Source organism: Talpa occidentalis, unplaced genomic scaffold, assembly GCF_014898055.3.
Source record: "Talpa occidentalis isolate TD23 unplaced genomic scaffold, MPIMG_talOcc4v2.1 talOcc4.3, whole genome shotgun sequence".
Taxonomy (NCBI): domain Eukaryota; kingdom Metazoa; phylum Chordata; class Mammalia; order Eulipotyphla; family Talpidae; genus Talpa; species Talpa occidentalis.
The window spans coordinates 145,952,235-145,971,008 of record NW_023603184.1 but is presented as its reverse complement, the minus strand read 5'-3'; the positions used below and the strand labels follow the sequence as shown (position 1 = coordinate 145,971,008).

The following is an 18,774-nucleotide window of genomic DNA, read 5'->3' as shown; positions in this document are numbered from 1 at the left end:
TAAAATTACAGTCTATGGTGTGTGAATTTATTATTTTTAAGATGTAGTTGAGGTTTGAATAAATTAATGGGCAATTAAAAGGAACATTTAAAGGAAAAAATTCCTAAAGTGAACTAGTAATTAGATGCTTTGAAAAACTTTTGGGGGGCAGTTTCTCCATTTGCTCCAGGTTCAGATGTTTCATCACTGTGATTAGGGTGTCTTGACAACTACTATTAGTTTCAAATTAGATTTCTTTTGATATCTTGTTACAATTTCAGAATTATTCCCTTTGTCCAGTTTCAGAGTCATGCTTTTTTGTTTTCAAACTTTTTTTTAATCAATGAGGAGCTTTTATTTCAAGAAATGATACGGTGACATCTATTGAAAAAAGGCCAATATGGTGAACACTTTTCCCCCACCCTGTGACTCTGGGAGTCATGACATGCTCGTTAACTTTTCAGGGTGTCGGGGGTGTGTCAGGTTGTTGGTCCCTGACTCTTAGCCATTGTTAGTCTTCTACTGAGTCTTAAGTCCCCCACTGGTGGTTGGAAACTGTTAAATGCTTTGCTTTTTAGGACTGACTTGTTTGTTCAGTGAGTGGGTTCCCCTTTACTGATTGGTGGTCTTAAATATGTTTGTGGGTCATGTGACCCACCCCCCCCCCCAACTTTTACTAGGTGTCTGGTTGCCAAACTATTTACTGGAATTCTTTATTAAATCGGTAAGTTCAGAGTGAAGGCTTGTCCCATATGGCTGTAAGAGTGATAATTCTGTTAGCTCAAAGGTATTTTTAAAAGTATATTAGTTCTGAAGGCCTTTATCCTTAGAAAAGTCTTAGGGGATCATTAAAGCCCTTTTAGTAGAAACCTAAAACCATTTGATTTTGAAAATAGTAAAATAAGTGAGGGCCTATTCTGCAGCCAGTGAGGACCTGTTGCGTGCTAAGCGCATGGTGCGAAGCCTCTTGCCCTTCCCTTTCAATACGTCTTCTGTGCCGAAGTGTCCTCTTCTGCCACCCCTCAGGAATGACTTCTACCAGCACTTGCCACCTTGTGGAGTCTTAGGTGCTGGGGACTGAAAAAGTTTTTAAAATAAAACTCTTTATTTTGGAATGGTTTTAGATTGACCAAATAGCTGCAGATAGTTATTACCCTGTACTTCCCCCAAGCCTAACCTATGTTAAGATCTTAGTGTATGCGATGCATCTGGTGAACCAGTACTGGTACGTCATTGCTCCCTGTACCTGATTTGGATTTCCTTAGTTTTTTACCTAATGCTCACATTACATTTTGTGAACAACTTTTCAAAACTTAAACTTTGAGACATTAATTTCTGATAGTAAGGTATAGGGTGATAGTTAAAAAAAAAAATTTGAGTAGGGAAAATTCAGAACCATACAGAATCTCACCACCTGCTACACCACTATAAACTTTTATGTATTCTGACTTTTAATAAAAACAGATACTGTTTTCCTTGTGCTATTAAGATATTCTCCTGTTTTGTTATGTCCTTTATCGATATTTGAGTTGTAGTCATTTAATCATAATTTACACATTCTTTTTAAAAACTACTATTAATAAGGCTTTAAAGAATAGTCTTGTGCCTAAAGTCAAGTTTTAAAATGAGGTTATTTTGTACTAAGTTGAGGCGTGTTCCCATATACTGAGAAGGGGAGGCATGTGTGTGCTTGTGGCAGTTGGGGGAGAATCGGAGGGCTCTCCTGACTCTTGGGGTCCTGTGTGGTCCTCCCTCTCATGTTAACTACCTTTACCTGCATGCTCCTCTTGCTGCCTGGAATCATCTTCAAGACCTTTCATGGCTGTCTCCTCATATATATGGTCCTGGCTCACATAACCCCTCAAAGAGGCTTTTGTTGGCCACCCATGCCGTAATAATTCCTTTATCTGATAGCGTGTTTTCACCTGCAAGTAATAGAAAACTTTGCTATCAGGGCCTTAGACACATGGGGACTTATTTTGCCTCATATAACATGGTTCAGCAAGATGCACAGTGGTTCCAGTGAGGACCAGGCTCTGTGGTTCTTAGCAGGTGATTCTCCTGGGCCCCAGATGACTGTCAGAGCTTGAAGTCATCACGTCTGTTATGTGGGAGGCAGGAAGGAGACAGTTTTTTTCCTCCCCTTAATCTAGAAAGCAGAAGTCTTCTAGAAGATCTCCAGCATACCTTACCGTACCTCTCTCATTGGGAGAACAGGGTCTTATCTCTGGCTAAAATAAGAGCCATGGTATTTCATATAAAGATAGTTTTAAACTACTGTCTAAACTTCTCTCAATCTGCAGTCCATAGTAAGAAATGCCTTACTCCATATCACCAGTGTGGGTGCAGATAAATGTGTATCTCTGAAATACCGTTCACCAACAGTGTCTAGTCATTATGCGTGCTGCCTTTTTTCTGTTCTTTATTTCATGTGAAACTTCTGGTTATGACCTCTTAGGTCTGGAGATTAACCTTTTTTGTGGTGTGGAACCTTCAGAAGTCTTAAGCTGTGGCAGCTTCTTAAAATAATTTTAAACTCATAAAAGAATTACAGAAGCCAGAACTCTCAGTACATCAGAATGCTGAAATCTAACTCTGAAACTGTCAAACTTGTTGTAATACAGTAATGTTTCATTATTAGCATTTTCAATAACATGATCTAGCAACTGTTCAAAGTGGTAATGTGTGTAAATGATATTTTGAGGTAATTGCAACAATTGTAATGTGATATGATAATATCTGTGACTTTTCTTGGTGCACAGTCACAGGCACTGCCACTAGTGCTGTGGTTTGTTACCTATTCCTGATGGGAGAAAAGGTTAAATTTCAGGTGGGAGGTTAGTGAAATTATTATAGTGAGTGCCTGGACTAAGGTGATGTCAAGCCTAATCTTCCCGTATGAGAAAAATACTGGCTTTATCCCAGCCTTGACTTTGTCTTTGGGACGTGAAGGGACCTGTACCCCTTGTGCGTTAGGGTTCTTGTAGCCAGAGAGGTGGGGTATATAGAATTTGGGTAGGGAAATTGTCTTCTGCCTTTTCCTGCCTATAGTCCCTCTTCCCTTATTCTCTCCCTGCTTAGTTTTTCTCACAGTACTAAGATTGTCTGTGAGGGTGGAGACTGTGGGAACTAATCAGATTCTTGTTCAGTGAGTAGATTAGTAAGACCTGGCTCTCCCATATATCTGCAAATAACGCATCCCCCCAAGGCAGGTGCAACCGATGGAAAGTGGGGGAGATTTCTGTCAAGTCTCTGCTGTGTGGTGCTCTTTAACAAAGATTTATTTTCTTAGTTGATGGGTAAAATGACTTGTGTTCCTGTAGCTCCCCACTCCACTGCATTTATGGAAGTGTGGGTATGTCTCAAATAGTTGTAAATTAGAAATGGAGAGGTCTTTTCTTAATTTGTAAGGAGGAATAAAAAGAATTCTCTCAGTCAAGAGCTGTAATCCGAGGACACTCATCTCAATTTCCCTTGGCAACAAACAGTGCAGCCCCCAACCCCTTAAATTTCTTTTTTTAAACCTCAAGCCACTGTCTTTCCCTTCAGCAGTCACTTTCCCTTTTTAAAGCGGATTTACTTAGAATGCAGCAAAACTGATTGATGAAGATGCAGAAGCAATTGGATTTTTTGTTTTAACTCTGTTGTGTTGGCTACATTTCATTTCGAAGGTTTCTTAAGCATTCTTTCTAACTTATAGGACTCACCAGTGCTTTTGCACAGTTGGAATGCAAGCATCTGTTGATTGGTACCTTTTTCTGGTCCACATTCTTAGCTTGAATATCTAACCTCTTGCACTTTAGGTTTTCTTAAAAGGGTTGGTTGAAAGGTAAACTAGTACTTTTTGGTCCCACAGGACCTTTGTGAGTCTAGAAGAACAACTTTTGGAACAGATGAGTGATATAATCCATGTTGGATTTAGTCATTACTGTTTTGTTTGCGTTAGGAAAAGTTTGATGCTTATATTTATCCACATTAGGTATTGTGATATATGATAGTAAAATGTTTCTGTAAATGTTCTCTGTGAGTATTTCTGGTTTTCACTTTATTTTTCTGTTTATTGGTTGTGTAGGAAACAAAAATAGTTACTGACTTTCTAACCCGTGTGACTGTGGGGAGTGTGTCGTCATTAGGATAGAGAACAGAAGGTGCGACGGTAGTAGTAGCGGTCAGTGCGCTGAAAACTCACTCCCCGGTATTTAGGAAACTTCGTTCTTAGCAGATGGTCAAGATTTGTCTTTAAAATGTCAGTTTATAGTACCTCCCAGTACCTGTTGGAGGAGGGATGCGGCCTATCCTATTGTTGGCGTATTTGATGTTTTAAGAGCAACGCATTTAGGGCTTTCCTTTTAATGCAGTACTTTGGAAGGCAGGAACTATTTTCAGAGCAGAACAGAATTTTTTTTTTTTTATTCTGGCAATCACTTTTTTTTTTTTTTTTTTAAATATTCCCCATACAATTGCAACCCCGATTTTGAACCCAATCCCCCCCCCCCCCCCCGCCAAGAGTGTCTCTGGTTCATAGTTGTTTGTTGATTTTGATTTTTTTTTTTCTTATGGAACAGAATTTTTAAAACCACTTTGAGCTAGTTTTTGTGCCATACATCTTACCCATTTTAAGTGGGCGTTGTTTTTAATATAGTCACACAGTTGTGCAGCCATTACCGCCACCTAATTTCAGGACATTTTTATTACTGCAAAAAAGCAAAAACCCTTCTCATAGCTTTTGGGTTTCATAAACTGTGAGGTTAAGTTTTAGAATTGACAACCCGCAGTCCTGTGCTGTCTTCCTGTTAGTATCTTACCCGTAAAGAAAGATGATGTCCACCGTGTGGTGTGGGGCTAAAAGCAGCAAATACCTGTTGTTTAGCTTTCTCCTCCTAGGAGGTCCTTCCCTCCTAGGCATTTTTGACTTTCTGTTTCTATTTAACATGATTGGTACTTGAACTTACATCTTCTTAGCTAGAAAATATGCTTGATGGTTGGCTGTGACAGTGCCACTTGAAGGCTGGATGGGAGACTGTTCTTGGAAGATGCCAAGTTTACTTCAGAACCAAACTTAGAGTGGTAGCTCTTGTCCTGGAGCCACTCATCAGCTCTTTTATATTCTAGGATGGTAGAAGTTCAACTAACAGGTAAAAATTAAATTTGCAATTGACTCTTACAAGCTCCTATCCTTTTCTTATTAGATAAAACATATAGAATGTTCTGCTTTAAAGGAATGTTTTGTTGAAAAAGATGAATTGGCACTGTCTGCATTATTCGGGATGCGGTTTGGTTGGTTAGAGGTCATTTATGTTCTGAGGGAGTCTGGGCCGTCTTCAGGTCTTTCAGACTCAGACCCCTTTCCAGTTATTCTTCCTTTTCACTCACTCACTCACTCACTCACTCACTCACTCACTCACTCACTCACTCACTCACTCTGCTAGGTCTTTCTGAAGCTGTTGCTCTGCCTGAAACGCTCCCTTTTGCCTCCTGTTCCTCACCTCATCCTTCTCTCCTGGGCACATAATTTATTTTGTAATCCATAAGAGTTCTCCATGCCTGGGAGGTGTTACCTCCCCTAAGCCTAGGCTTGCTCCTTCGGTACTAGTCTCAGTACTTGAAATAGTAGTCTTTCGCCTTTTACTGTAATTACTTGTCCGCCATGTGGTCTTCCCGAGTTCCGTCCTGCATGCCTCCAATAAGGATTCCCACATCGCCACTGTCTGCCCCCGGCCTAGCTGCTGCTCTCTTGTCCCAGCACAAGATGGCGTCTCCTTAACCCTTCGTCACTTCCTTTGTTCTTGCTTGTTTCTGTGATTCTTTTTTTAAGTCTTGTGGGTGAGAAATGATTGAGCATAGAAATTTGGTGGCCGTAGAAATTTGGCGGCTGCGGTTTTGTTTACTTTTCTTAATCTTCTATTGCAGCTACAAGTGGGTATTTGTATTAGTCATATTTCATTTCAGCATTTTTCTCCTTTAACTTTCAATAAAGGATGAGAAAAGAAGACCCTACATTTTATGATGCTGTAATAGTTTTTCGTGTGTCAGCCATGCTTTGCGGTACTCTGTGTGGTCAGTTAAGAAATGTTGATTTTTTTAAAAGCTTTCGGTTCTATTTGGCCTACTATGAATGGAAAATTGTAAACGGCCTTTGATGGATGTAAATTTGTCCTTCACAAGGACAGCATGGAAGCGAGAGTCTGGAGGCCAGCGTTGTACTGTGATTTAATCTGAGATGCTTGAGCAGAGATAAATTTCCTTTGAGTCTCTTTTCTTTTAAATAAAAGCGGTATTTGCTCTTGCTATAATTTCTGGAATTATTAAGGTTAGAGAGACGCATGTCAGAAGTATAAAAAATATTCATGTGGAACAACAATGTACAAAGTCTTCTTAGTTTTGTTTTTGGAAAATACTGAACTCCATGAATGAATCAGGTATAAAAGAGCTTCCAGTTCCTAGTTGGAGGCAAAGAAACAATTGGAAGTAGGACTTAAAAAAATTCAAAATTGAGTTGGACACTGGACTTCCTAGAGCTTTACTTGAATTGACCACCCGCCTATGTTTCATGAAATTTTTAAGACTGGAATCAGGCAACTGGATCTTGGGAACAGTCAGCTGAAGCCAACAGTTTAGACACTTACTTGTTGTGTCCACTCTGCGTCTGCTGTATTTTTTCCTCTCAAGACTTTAATGTGTCTGTGTTAAAAATCGCCAGAGTGCCAGACTTTACACTTACGGATCGAGGAACTCAGAGAGTCCTAGGGAGAACCGTGATTGGTCTGTCATTTTCAAAGTCCTGATCCCTAGTTAACTCGTAGTGGGTGTGGGGGAAGTAGGGTGTTGATCATGTGGTAGTTGACTGCTTCCATAGGAATATGTGAGAAATACAGTGGGATGAGAGGCAGCTGAAATATGGTTGTCTAATACAATACAACCTATTTTTAAGCATCTACGGAAATGTCTACATTTGCTAAATTCCAATGGTGCACTTCTCTTCAGACTTGTAAAATGCAGAAACACTGAGAAATTTTAAGACTTACACAAGATTTTAGGTTAGCTTTAATGGGCACAAGTGAAAGATTGATGAATTAGAGGGAAATCAATCTAAGCCTTGCTGATGGATCGTGAACTCTGTGTTAATTGCTGTTAGCCTAGTAAAAAGTATTTAGATGCTACTTAGAAGTTTGTTTACTTTCCACCTGTGGGGTCTTCTGGTTATATTTTGCTTTGGTTTCCACTCATTTCTGTTCATTGTGGTTAAAGAGTATGTGGTTAAACAACATGCTCTTTCCTGTTTCTTATTTGTTGATTTGCTTTATGAGGTCATGTGTGTGAAGTTTTTATCAATATTTTATTTGTGTTTGAAAAGAATACATATTTGCATTGTTATAGTTGTCGAGTTTATTGATAATGTGTTCATATTATTTGTATCCTTTAACTCTTTTTTTTTGCTTGTCTTGTTAATCACAGTTCTTGAGAAATTTTTTAAAAATGCGTATTTTCAATTTTTAAGGTTTCAAAATTAAAAGGTTAAGAATTCCTTTGAACTGAGCCTTTTGTCATTAATAATAGTCCTTTTTTTTCTCTAGCAATGTCTTAAAATTTGTGAAGTCCAGTCTTTTAATGCTAAAAGATTTTTTCATATTTTTGTATCCTTGTTAGATCTGTCTCTTGTAGTTGAAATGTTTTAAAAATCCATTTTGATAATCTTAACTGGAGATTTTTTTTACCATTTTCTAATTTGTTGCCTTTATTTGAGTTTATTTATTTATTAAAGATTTATTTTTATTTTATTTTATTTATACAAGCACTGGGTAGTCAGAAGCGCAGAAGGGTGAGAGAATTCACCAGAGCAGGGAGCAGAACAGGCAGACTGACAGTACACTGCTGAGGGGAGCAGCGGGCGGCAGGAGAGGTCTGCGTGCCATGTGGGACCCTCGCCCGTGTCCGGGGATTGAACCGGTGCTTCAGAGGCTGCGAGCAGCCTCGCATTCCAGCGCTCAACCGCTGCGCCACCAGGGAGGCCCTATTTGAATTTATTTTTAATAGAGGTCTAGTCTCTGAGTTATTTTAGAAATGAAAACACATCTAGCAAGGTTCATAATTAACTGGTATTTTCTTGTGGGAAAAAGACCTCAGTTTACCAAAGTCATCTTGATTTTAAAATATTGTTTAAAACTACATTATATGGTGTAATTTTATACTTAATGTTCACTTCATGTTTGTCACCTTTTTTCCTGTATATCAATACTGTATTTGGGGTCACTTTCATTCCTGTGGAAAAACCATCAATTTTTATCTGACAAGAATTTTACTCCTAGCAGCTCACTACCCACCTGCATCTATGCAGGCATTTTTTTTTTCCTTAATAAATTTGCAGTGTGTTAATGAAAGAAAAAACAACTTTATTCTTAAGAAATTACTTTCATTTGGTGAAGAATTCTTGACTGGCACCTGTCTGTAGGGTGATGAAGAAAATTTGCTGTTCCTGGCGGTCATTGCTGTTGTTGAAGGCAGTTGATAGTCTGGGCAATAATGGCCTCCCTTCCTCTCTGCTTCTGCACACTGTGGCTTCATTACCATACATAGTTTCCTCTGATTTTTAGGTGTAAATATTTTTTTATTTATATTATTTAGGACTTTGAATTTATGGGTTTATCCCTTTAATGAGTTCTAGAAAATTCATAGGTCTTAAATGTTTGAATATACCTCTGCTGTGATTTTTTTTTTTAAATTTTTTTCACTGTATCCCTTTCTGTCCCCTTTGTTGTTACTGTTTTGGCCTTTCTGTGGGGCATTCTGCATGCTTTCTTTTACACTCTCTTAAACTTTGCTAACTTTTCTTTGTCATATGCTGCTAGGCTTGTCTACTGAGTTTTTAGTTTTTTTAATTAGATAAGCTTTTTAGGGGGTTCTTTTCAAATCTTTGATCACTTTTAATAGTTGTGTTTTAGCTTTTTCAAGTGTCCTTTATAATTTTAAGCAACATTTTGCTTTAAGATGTCGATGATTCTGACATGTGAAATCTGTGTGACTGCTTTTGTGGTGTGTTTTTTGCAAGTTGTTGTTCATGGTTCCCTCTTTAGTTTATTTGTAGAGTTTTTCTGAGGTCTGGAATAAAAGTGCTTTTATCCAGGGAAGATGTGCTTTGTGTCTGTCACATGTTCGGGGGCACTAAGACCTCGCCATCCAAAATGTCCTCGCACTGGCGAGGGAGCTTATTAGAAAGGCAGCACACCAGATCTCATCCTGTATTTTAATAAGAATTTGCATTTTAACAAGATCCCTAGGTGACTCGTGGGCTTACCAAATACTGAGTCCCATTGCACTAAGCAAGAAACTGGTAAGATTTGAAGTACCGTGTGGTTTAAGTTTCTTGGATCATCCAGATTGTGCAAAATATGGCTACAAATCCTAGGTAGGCACAAGCAGGCATACACAGAGCTCAGGTATAGGTTTCCTTCTCCCTTTTCCATCTTTTTTTAAGATTTATTTATTTATTTATACAAGCACTGGGTATAGTCAGAAGCGCGGGAGGGTGAGAGAATTCACCAGAGCCAGAGCAGGGAGCAGAGCAGGCAGAAGGACCGAGGTACACTGCTGAAGGGAGCAGCGGGCGGCAGGAGAGGTCTACGCGCCAGGTGGAACCCTCCTCCAGTGGACGGGGAGTAGCCGGGGATTGAACTGGCGCCGCAGAGGCTGCGGGCAGCTTCGCAACCCAGTGCTCACCGCTGTGCCACTGGGGAGGCCCTCCCTTTTCCATCTTGATGTCTCCCCCTGGCCTTGATGTTTAGCACGGTGACTCTTAGCAGGTGGGTGGGGTGGGGACTAGGCATATATCTGGTCATCTTACTCCTGAAGAGGTGTATTTGATAGAATTTTTTAATTGAAGTAATAACTGACATTCATTTTAGGTATGCATCATAATGGTTCAATATTTGTATATGTTATGAAGATGATCAGCACAGTCAAGTCTAGCTACCATCTCTCATCAAAGTTACAATTTTTTTTTAATTTCCGCTGCTTATATCTTTTTTTTTTTTAAAGATTCATTTATTTATACATACAAGAACCATGGTACAGGTCAGATGCACAGGAGGGTGAGAGGATTCACCAGAGACAGAGCGGGGAACAGAACAGGCAGATTGTCTGAAATACACTGCTGAGGGGAGCAGCGGGCGCGGCAGGAGAGGTCTGCTGCGCCATGTGGGACCCTTGCCAGTCAGCGGGCTGGCGGGGATCGAGAGACCGCACTGTAGAGACTGCGGACAGCTTCATAGCGCTGCGCTCAACCGCCCGCGCCACCAGGGGAGGCCCACAATTATTTTTTCTTGTTACAAGAACTTTTAAGACTCTATAGGTTTTTATTGTTCTTTTTGAGTTGGTAAGAATAAAAAAGTTTGTATTAGAACTAGGTAACTAGGTTCTTGAGGATTTGGGGTTTGAAGAATAGAATGAGAAAGACTTTCAACAGAAGGGATCAACATTATTAAACCTTTCAGAAGTATGTTTCACCAACAGTGAGATAAATACAACTCCATCCCCATCGGAATGGCTGAAATTGGAAAGACTGGCCACAGAATGTTTTGGCAAGCTTGTAGAGTAACCACTGAATCTTACATGCTTACTGATAGGGCTGTAAAATAGTATAGCTGCTTTAGAAGATGATCAGGCAGTTCCACCACAAATTCATTATTTCTGCATGAGCTAGTGATTCCACTCTTAGTATTTACTCAACACAAATGAAAGTATCTGCCTTTGGAAAGACTTGTAGAGGAAAGCTTGCTTGTAACTTTAATCATAGTGACCAAAACCTGGAACCTTTTCGTATCTCTCAACAAGACACTATCTGTTTATACGCATCTCACTTATCAAGCTGAGTCAAACTTTATAAAAATAAGTACGTACACTTTGGCTCCATTTGTATAAAATAGTAGACTAGATAGAACTAGTCTCTGCTGAGAAAAGCAAGAACAGTGGTTATAGAGTTAGAAGGAGAAGGATGGACCGGGGATATTTATAAGGAAATTTTCTTGGGTGATAGTCTATATCCTGATAAGGATTTAGGTGTGTGGCTTTGTCAAAACCCATTGCATTTATACTTAAGATTGTGTATTTCCCTAGGTAAATTAAGTGAAAAGCAAAATTTCAACACTAGATAATAATACAAAGTGTGATGATGTCTGCAGTCTACTTTGAAATGCATCAAAAACTAGAGTGCACGTAGCTCTATATAGCCCAGAGCGGCTACTTAGTGCGTAGGTATGAATAGATATGTGAAAAGGGAAATGTAACACACTATTGTTTGTAAAAGCTAGGTGATGGAATTATGGGTATTGAACTGTTCTGAAGTTTTGTGGTTTTTTTTTTTTTTCTCCCATTTTGAAAATTTTCCTAATAAATTCTTGGTGGGGAGGGGTGACAAGTAAAAGCATTAAATTCAAAAGTTCAGGAAGGAGATTGGATTTGTACTGTTAGCCTCTCTTACAAATTATATTTGTACCTGTTTTAAGAAGAGTGGTAACTGAGTCTTATTGATTTGAAAATGGCTTTTTTTTTTTAATTGGTCACTGTTCAGCCAAGAACGCTTGGCTTTAAGCTAGAAAGCTTCAGACCCACTATTCCTTGTCGCCTTTAGTATGCCAGGGACCCTTTGTAGCTCTTCATTGTGGCTGGATCTATCCCCATTTATGTGTAGGTAAAGATCCAGCTCTCCATTCAGGAGATTTTATTATATACTTTGATTTATTGGTGCCACTGGGTCATTTCACTTGGTTTTCAGTGTGTTCCTTGGTTATGTTATGTCTAAACAACACTGGGTGAAATGCTTAAGGCATTGTTAGTCAATACTTAAGACTTATTTAGCAAAAGGCCTGAAGTGCAACTGGAGATGCTTTGTCTTTGGCAGACATGGAGCAGTGATGTAATAGCTGCTTAGGGCCCTGCTACGATCTGGTTGAAGTGTTGAATTGATGCTTCCTTCTCTGAAGCTCACAGATAGGGGCTTGCATCTTATCGGAAGACTCATGCCCAGCTTCTCACTTTGTACGAGGAGGGAATTCTATACTTGGGGACTCTGAAAACAGAACTATGGGAGGATGTTTATAGGGTCACTGTGGTCGCTTCTGAAGTGGGTGTGGGATAGAGGGGTGGTTTGCTTTTGTATCTTGACCTCTGAAAAGCATGTTTTCCCTGATAGTCTCTCTCAGGTTTAGAGTTGGGTGACTAGGATTTAAAGGATGAATTGATGAAATGTAGGTTGACATATTTAGGTCAGGGAAGATTTTCTTTTATTCAGAATCTTAATTTTTCTCATTTCTGATAAAAGGGAAATCTCTACGGGTATAGTTTTTAAAAAAAATAACTGGTGATGACTCTTTGAAAACAAAAGTACAATCTCCCCCTCCCTCCAAAGATAATAACATATATCTGAGTGCTTTTTCTTTCTGTAAACAGCTTCTGTTATGGAGGACTTCTGCTACACACACAAGTAGAACGGTGTAGCGAACCCCTGTGTGTGGCAGCTGCGTCCTGGGCTCACGGCTGCTCTCGTTTCTGCCCGTGCTCTCTCCCATCCTCTTCGTTATGTTGAAGCAAAGTTTGCTCATCATTTGATCTTTAAACACTTCACTCTGCTTCTCTAAAAGGTGAGAACGCTTTCTCAGTACATAAGCTAATTTTGTGATTATACAGTGAAAAATAGTTCCTTCGTATCCGTGCATGTCCAGTTAAGCTCCTGTTTTCCAATCTTGCATTTCCTTTGTCCGTCTCTTAAAGCTTAGTAGATAGGTTCCCTTTCTCTTGTTTCTCTGTCTTTTTTTTTTTCCAGTTAATAGTCATAACTTCACAAAATTTTATAGATAAGGAAACAGGCTTTGAAGGATAAAATTTCTCCAGGCTAATGGTTTATAGTTGAGCCAGGGTTTGAACTACTCAAGAACAAGGTGCTCTTACCACTTCTCTCTCTTCTCTGCTATTGACGTTTAAGTTCACGCACAGATACGGACTTCTTTTTCTGCGTATGTCCAGGCGAACGTGTACTTCCCCCCTCTTTCATAACCTTACCCTTCAGGTCTCAGCTTAAAATAATTCTTCAGAGAGTTATTACCTGATGATTCAACCTAAAGTCACCTTTTCTTCCCCCTTCCTGTTATTTCCTATTTCCTACTTTACTGTTACTCCATCTTTGATGGCACACACCAGCATGTGCAAATAGCATGTTTTCTGTCTTTCCAATTGAGTGTAAACTCCACCGAGGCAGAGATGATGCCTGTCACAAAGGCTCTCAAGTATTTGTTGAAGGAATTCGGGATGCATCGGTGCAGTATATACAAATCTACCGTTGTTTCAGAGGCCTCGCGGTTTGCATCGGGTTGCTGCCGTGTGCGTGTTCAACCCTCTCCTCCTCAGACTCTCTGGCTCTTCTCCGGTTTCTCCCCTGGCAGCAGCAGCGAGCCCCTTGAGTGCATGCATCCGTGCAGACCTTGAGTTAGGCTCCCAGAAAATTCCTAGAAGTGAAATTGCTGAATTCTGAGGACAAGAGTGGCAGTTTCAAATTAATGAGAAGTGGAACAGTCGTGTCGGGATTGCAGAGGATATGTTGTGATGGCGAGAAAACAGAAGCTGTACATCTCAGGTCTTCTCTAGCTACTCCGAGAAGCACCACCAGGGCCGTACAACAGTCTGACGTCCCCGCAGTCCATTCCCATAGGGCTTGGGGAGCCATTTAAAAAATAAGAGCTGGGAACAGGGGCTTCAGTATTTCTCTAGGCTATAGGTATGTACATGTTCTAGCTCCGTTTAGAGGCTGTTTAACATCTACTTATTTTTGGTAAAAATGCTACTGTTTGTATTAACCTTTGAAAAATATCTTCTGAAACTTCCCGAACTTATGTACAGTTCCTCCAGTAGGCACACATGATCTTGGCACTAGGAGCAGAGTTGACCTCGTGTTCAGGTTACAGTCTGTGTCTTCCCAACTTCCACTTAACACTCATAGTTCTTTCTTCTGAACCTAAACACAAGCTTAGCGGTATTTGTGCCAGAACATGCTCCAGGTTTAACACCATGGACGACAGGCAGGCTACCTATCCTTTGTTTTGAAAAGTTTACACCAGTCCTTGATTATCATGTTACTGTTTTATTGTTGCAAGGAAAGCATGGACTTTCTAATTCAAACTGTTAAAAAAAAAAAAAAAAACAACCTAACCTCTGATTTCATTATTATGGTGGAATTCACAGAATGACAACAGCATGTATTAAAGAAGATACTCGGGAAGTATTGCCTTATGTGTGTCCCTCTGCTTGTAAAGTCATCTACTAAATAATCTTCTTGTCCATGGGGAGCACCGCCCTGTGATCTACAGAGTACTTTGTATTTTACTTTCAGTGACAGTGATTCTTACACAGCAGGCATCGCTCTTGTCCCATGGTGTAAAAAAGAGGCATTTCCAATTTCCAAGAGGCAACTATTTTCCCTTTCTCAGGAACTTCCCTTTTGATAAACACTGTCTAATAGTGGTGTTACTAATTCTTTATAAGGAGGGATTTTAAAAGCAATTCTTTTAAGAAAAGCTGCATATTAGGCAAGAGAGTCTTAAAATTTTAGAACTGGATTGGATTTTAGAGACATAACTACTTCAATAAGCTCTTTTTTGTCTCTTCATTCCTGGGTAGGCTTTAAGAGGATACTAAAAATGCCAGTGATGAGCTGACCTTCTGCCCTCACTGCCTGGCTAATAATAACTATAGTAGCCTACAGGATTGAGGCCCGTTAAAGCCGGGTCTGTGAGCCACTTTGGCATGTGAGCTAAAAGTTGCTGACTCTAGTCTATAATCCTTGAGACTTTAAGAGGGGAAGGAGGAAAAGACTATTAAATGCAGTTAGTATTCTGAAGGATTATGCAAGCTGTTTGAGCTAAGATGGAATTTATATGAGGGCATGAGGCTCTCTATATTTCAGAAGTAGCTGGGCTGAGTTGTGTCTGTTAATTATAAATTGATTGATGGTGATAGTATAGTGTTCTGCAGGATTGTCGTGATGCCAGAAATGGAGAAAGATCTCTGACGGTTTCTCTATGTTCTATAGTCTGTGCTTTAGGCGGTAAAAATTCCATTTTCTTGGAAATAGGATTTGAATTACAAAATCATCTTTTTTTTTTTTTTGATGATGATTATGTGTCTGAGATACAGAAAGCTTTGAAAAATAGTCTGAGTTTTTCTCCAGGTTTTGGCAGTGAGCTCACATGGTGTAAAATCAACGTAAGAAGCTAGTAAAGATGGCTAATACCTTGATGTAGGTTTGCTGTTTATTGTTGCCCACAAAGTGCCATCTTCTGTAGTTAAAATTACAACATCTATAGTTGTTTAACAGATATCCTGAATTGGGAAAGTTTGTGTGATTGAAAATGTCGAAGGCCTCGAGGTCCTTTCTTCCAAAGTAGCTCCTTTAAATATTTTTTTGTTTTTCACATTTTCATTGGTCCCGGAGGAAGGGCCTACCTCTCTGACAAGGGAGGTGCTCGCAATTTCCTCAGCCACTCGTGGCTCCAGCCCTCGGATCTCTAGGGTGAGGTGAGGCTGGGCACACCGGGCTTGTTCCATTGTCTTGGGAGGGATAGTGGGTAGTTGTAGGGTGTGACCTGGTTGATCATGATGTGGTGTGGTTGGTGTCGAGGCTGAAGGGGCAGAATTATAGTGAAGCCCTAGATGGTGAAGGGCCAACTGGGGCTCCTTGGCGCAGGCATTCTTGAGGAAAGCCTCAAGTTTTGTGGCCCTCTTGCTCTCCTCGGCAATTTGTGTAGATACAGCATATTCTGTGTCCAGCATTCTGTACCTGCTTTTTTGCTTCACAAAATGTTGACAAGATTTCCATTTTTTGTGCATGGAATATTTTCCTTCTCATTGCAGAATGCAGCAGAATCCTTACGGTTTCTTCTTCCTGTGTTACAGCTTGTTTTCAACGCCAATTTGCTTTTGGTAGTTTTACCTTTGCGGTCATCTTGCTGGCCAGCAGTGCGTGGCACCCTTCGCTTGGGTGGTTCAGTGATGTTTATTTCGCTGATCGTAATTTTGAAGTTGTTTGTTCCCTCCTCGTTTCTCTCTTCCTCTGCATCCGGCCTGTGTTTCTCCCTGGCTGCTCGGGGTGCTGTTCAGTACGCGTGTTGTGCGCCTTCTTTCTCGGCCCCGCTTCCCTCCTCCTCCTCCTGGCGTGAGCTGGCCCAGGGAAGGGAGTGCTTCCCTCTTGGTTGCCTCGCGCCACAGCCCTTTTTTGGTTTTTCATCGAAAGGGTCATCGGTGGAAACTTTAATATTCATGCGGTTTTCATTTTTTTGAAACTCTATGGTCTTTACCTCTTTTCTGTTTTGGGTCCTGACCTTTGTATCTGGCAAATTCTCTTCTATGACTTAGGGTATTGCCAGCTTTCCTCTAGGTTTTCTTCTGAATTTAATTTTTTTTTCTTTTCATTTTGCTTGATCTCAGGGAGGGAAATGAAGAGTCTTTACCTCATCACCTCTATTCGTTGAACTGCAGTAGTAGTATGTGGGTTAAATCCAAGAATCTTGATTTACGTTTGCTTACACTTAAGAAATACTGGTGTCTTCTATTTAATGTGCTGATTAATGTATTAACAGAGACAGCTGTATCTCAAGTTCTGTTGAGCAAAGATAAAAAAGGACACTTCTGTGAGAGTTCCAGCATGAATTTGGCTTCATAGTCAAAAGGAATAATATACTTTGTGAAAATGTCAAAATTAATCTTACTGACTCTTGCCAGAAGCATGTGAGGTATTTTCTCAAGCATATTGCAATTGTAAAATGAGGGCGCTGCCATCAATTTGTGTGTCCTTTGTCAAATTTCGTTTTTAAGTGTTAGATGATACCGGAAAGATCAAGTGGCCACTTCAGTTTTTGTGTGTATGTAAATGAAGGTACAGTATAGAAATATTCGGAGTTCAGAGTCTTGGTGGGTCACTTGCATTCTGTTTTCACCTCTGTAAATGGATTAGATGTCAACAGAACAATAAACAGGAGTAGGATGGCGAGGTGGAAAGTATACTTCTGGCACTTTGGAGAGCTGGATTGAGCTGTTAAATATATCCCTGAATAGATACGTGCTCTTGAGCTGTTGAGTCTTCGGGTGAGGATTTCCTCCTACATAAAGGAGATACATCAGGTGTGGATTGGCGCTTACTTGATGGGTCTGCTCTTCTGTAGGCTCCTCATGCCACGGGACCGTCCTTCTTGCCCGCAGTTCTTTCCCTGCTCTGCTTTAGGTCGGCGACTTTCTGGAATCTCCATTCTTTTTCTGCTCTGCTGTCAGTCACAGATTCAGTCGAGCTAGGCATGCACTTCCCGCCTCCATTTGTCGTCTCTCTTGCCTTGAGGATCGATACACCTGTCTTCTTTTCTCTAACGTATGTTCTCAGTTCTTACCCCTCTCAAACCTCACTTTCGGTAAACTGTGCCTTATGCCCAGCCCTTTCCTTTCAGTAATTGTTTTCCTTAAAACATGCTCAAGAGTTTTTTTGTTTGTTTGTTTGTTTTAGAAAGTATTAACAGGAAAGTAACATTCACTCCTCTACACCCAGCCTTTGCCGGCCCTTTCTCCCTGTACCACGTTGGCCACTCACGGTTTCTTCTTGGTTCTCTTTAGCCCAGGTTCACAGAGAAGAGCTGGTGTTTACTCTTCGCTTACCCATGCATTCTCCACCCCCATCATTTGTTGAAGTAACTCACCAATTTCGAAATCCTGATGTCGTCTTTCCCATGTTATGTGTCAGTCCTTCCTGTGACGTTTGAACTCGGCCTGTCCTTTTGTATTCCTCTTCTTGGTGCCTGCAATTCCACCTTCCTAGTTTTCCTCCGGTGCTTTGTTTTATAGCGTCAGTGTTTATTCCCCATATGTCTGAAGACACCTTGGTTCTCCACAACTGGATTCTTTCATGCTTTTCTCAGTTTTTTAGTGTTTTCATATTTGGCCTCTTCTCTATTCTGCATGTTTTTTCTAGAGGAAGTGAATAATTATCTTGGTCTATCTACTGCACCAGGTAAACTTCTCACAACTGCATATTCAGTTACTCACTTAAGTCTAGGTACAGTTTCCACCTGCATACAGAAACATTTTCCCTAGAGATCCTCCATAGTAAGTCAAATTTGACATGTTTTTAACCCTAAGCTTTTCCTGTCTACCATTTGGTAATGTCAGTACCATCTTTTGTAGCCTTTTTCAAAGTTAAATATATAAGTTAGTGTATAACAAAGTTAAAATTATGGAATGAATCCATAATGAAGACTTTATTCAGCTTAGTAATCAAGGATGGGATGGGATCTGTTAGGGTAAAGCTGATTTCATAGAATATTCAGGGAACGTGATATTTATAAGTAATTTAATAAAGATGTCCTACAGGGCATCAAATTGCAGTCTTTGGGGCTGTCTTGTCTACTGTCATGGAACTTATTTGTATTTTTGCTAAGCACAAATCTGTAAGTCAGTATGTAAATTCTTGTCTGATCCTCTAATTAGTGGTAAATAGAAAAGTTTTGCTGCTGTCTTCTAGAAATTTAAATAATCCCTAAATGAATGTTAATGTTTCATATGACATTGAAAGGATATGTGATCATCCTTCGAGATATGTTTCAGATAACTTTTCATAACAAGGAACTTGAAATACATTTTAGTGTCTGCATTTGTGTGTCTGCTGAAGTTAGATAACCACAGTGCTAGACATTTCCTTCAAATTGTGCAAGGTTTATCATTTATTACAAATGTTTCCCATCTCTTCCTTTCAATTTCCCTTGTTATCATACC

General features: G+C 40.0%; 1 protein-coding gene across 15 annotated transcripts in view; it reads left to right on the top strand.

Annotated features, from left to right (window-relative positions):
* Positions 1-18,774, top strand: part of TRIP12 (thyroid hormone receptor interactor 12) — a 136,549-nt gene that overhangs the window by 12,443 nt on the left and 105,332 nt on the right. For 3 of the 15 annotated variants that reach the window (XM_054700132.1, XM_037524173.2, XM_054700138.1), the window contains one exon: positions 12,421-12,611. The exons of the other annotated variants lie outside the window; for them this stretch is intronic. The gene's annotated coding sequence lies outside the window, so the exon portion shown is untranslated. Of the gene's footprint in view, positions 1-12,420; positions 12,612-18,774 lie in introns of those variants that run through there. 15 annotated transcript variants of the gene reach the window in all.